A 3,050-nucleotide genomic window follows, 5' to 3' on the forward strand; every position below is an offset into this window, starting at 1 on the left:
TGTGACAGAGACAGAGGAAAGAGAAATCAAATCTCTCTACTTCACAATAGCTCATTATACAATTTCAATTATTAAATAATCCTCTCCCCACTGATCTGAAACATCATCTTATTCACACCTTAGACACCTATTTTGGGGTTAATGTCTGTACTCCCAATTCCCTTCCATTGATTTGCCTATTCCCGTGCTAATGTTATTCTTCTATTTCTGGATCACCTGGATATTTTCTTGGGTTTCATTTTTCTAGAGTAATTTTGGAATCATTTTTCAACTTCAAATAATTAAGTGAAGCAATATCCCTTGATATTATTATTGCACTGAATTTATGAAATCAAATATCCCTATGAAATTAAAGTCTGCCTTCCCACAGGTTCACATCTATATTATGTGTTCTGATAGACTTTTAAGATGTTCTTCATGTAGGTCCTGTTTATTCCTAGGACTTAAAAAAATTGAAGTGTAATTGATATACAGTAAATTGCACATTTTAAAGGCATACAACTTAATAAATTTCAACAAGTGTGTGTAATCATGAAAGCAACAATGCAATCAAGATGATGAACATATCTGTAATTCTCAAAACTCCCCCATGTCCCTTTGTCATCATCACTTCCCTGAGTAACTACTGATCTGCTTTCTGTCACTACAGACTAGTTTGTATTTTCTAGAATTCCATATAAGTGGACTCAGGCAATATATACTCTTTTATGTCTGGCTTCTTTCACTCAGCATCATTATTTTGAGAGTCATTCACATTGTTCCATGTATCCATAGCTTGTCTTCTTTATTGCTGAGTACTATTCCATTGTGCGAATCCACAACTTGTTTATCTGTTCAATTGTTGAAGGGCGTTAGGGTGGTTTCCAGTATTTGGTCATTTCAAATAAAGCTGCTACGAATACTTGTGTACAAATCTTTTTATAGACATGTGCTTTCTTTCTTTTTTCTTTGACAAATATGGAGAAGTGAGGTGTTGGGGCCACATGATAAATACATGTTTAATTTATTAAGAGACTGCCAGGCTATATTGCAGAGTGGCCATACCACTCCACATTCCCACTGGCAATGTAGGAGAGTATTTTGAATCTTACTTTTTTTTTTTAAGATTTTATTTATTTATTTGACAGAAATCACAAGTAGGCGGGCAGGCAGGCAGAGAGAGAAGGGGGGGAAGCAGGCTCCCTGCCAAGCAGAGAGCCCGACGTGGGACTGGATCCCAGGACCCTGAGATCATGACCTGAACCGAAGGCAATCGCCCAACTCACTGAGCCACCCGGTGCCCCGGATCTTACTTTTTTTTTTTTTTCTCCAAATTTCTGGTTTTATTGCATCGTTAAAACAGAATGGGGTCTGATTTTATTCTACTTTTTTGACTTGATGTAGGTTTTCTTGATGGCATTACAAAAGATTGATTTTTATAAATGTTGTGTTGGAGCTTAAGCAGAGTGTTCACCGTGCTCAGGATATGGAAGGCGACCTTATTGATTATACAATCCAGAGCTTTTATAGCCCTACTTATTTTTGTGCCTATTGTATCTGTCATTTGCTCAGAGAAATGAATTATAGTCTCTTACTGCTATTATGCTTTTGCCAATTTCTTATTATTTCTTTGCAGTTTTGTATTATGGAGTTTATTTTTTGCAAGAAGATTCACGACTGCTGTAACTTTATTGTGGATTGTTCCCTTTAACATTCTAAAGTCTCTTTCTTTTATAAGCTACTTCTTCACTTGATTTAATCTTACCTGATTTTAAATTATTACCCTGTATATAATTTTTATTAAATTCTTAAAGGAAATTTTGATTGTGTAAATTTTCAAACATGTGCAAAATCGAAAAAGTGGTATAATGAACTCACATTGTATCTAGTATCCCGTTCCAACAATTATCGACTGATGGCCCATCTTGTCTGTTCTCTGAAAACTCCCCCTCTACTGGATTATTTTGAAGCCAATCCCCAATATTATATAACTTCATCTGTGAATATCTCAACATATATCTCCAAAAGATAAAGACTCCTTAAAAATAACCATAATATGACATTCTTTAAACAACTGACAGTCCTTCTCTGATACCATTATGAAATAACATCGTAGCATTCAAACTCACCTAATGGTTTCCTAGTTTTACGGTCTCTCCAAATCATGAGCTACATAAAGCCCATATATTGCAACTGCATAGGTTTTCTTCTCCAACTCTTTCTTTTCCTTGTAATATATTTGTTGGAAGTACCAGATTTTTTTCCTCTGTAGCATTTCCCAGAGTCTTGGTTTTGAAGAGCTCTCCTCCGTGGTCCTTAGTGTGTTCCTCGGTCCTTGTATTTCCTACAAACTGGTGTTTCAATCTGGAGGCTTGATGAGATTCAGATTCAACATTTTGGCAAGAATACTTCACAGGTGGTGTTATGTACTTTCAACAATCAGGACATGAGGTCTACTTTTCTCATTTTAATATTATCTGATTTTTTAAAAAGATTTTATTTACTTATTTGTCAGAGAGAGAGCACAAGCAGGCAGAGGCAGGCAGAGAGAAGCAGGCTCCCCACTGAGCAAGGAGCCCGATGCAGGGCTCGATCCCAGGACCCTGGGATCATAACCTGAGCTGAAGGCAGCCGCTTAACTGACTGAGCCACCCAGGCATCCCTACTATCTCACTTTTAAAAGATCCACTAATTCATTTGGAGTAATAAAATGGTGTAATGTCGTATCCTATCATTTCTTCTTCGTTTGTTAACTGGATTGTTTCTCTAAGAAGAGACCTTGTAATCAACCATTTGGTTACTCTCAGGTACAGTTCACATGGGAAAGTCAGTTCCGTTTCCTTAAATTTTCAAAATGATGAGTGGGTTCTCTAGCATTCACCAAAGGTAATCATGAATTTCTCCTCTTCTTTTTCTATTTTGTAGTGTTATTATGAACTTAGAGATTTAAAAATATTTGATATGCCACAATTCATTGGAAATTGTCATTTTTATTGGTACTGGAATTGTCTCATCTTCGGACTTCAGGAGCTCTTAAATTTACATCACGAGTCCCTTTGATATGACAACCA

This window comes from Enhydra lutris, unplaced genomic scaffold, assembly GCF_002288905.1.
Source record: "Enhydra lutris kenyoni isolate GAN:26980312 unplaced genomic scaffold, ASM228890v2 scaffoldscaffold29, whole genome shotgun sequence".
Classification (NCBI taxonomy): Eukaryota; Metazoa; Chordata; class Mammalia; order Carnivora; family Mustelidae; genus Enhydra; species Enhydra lutris.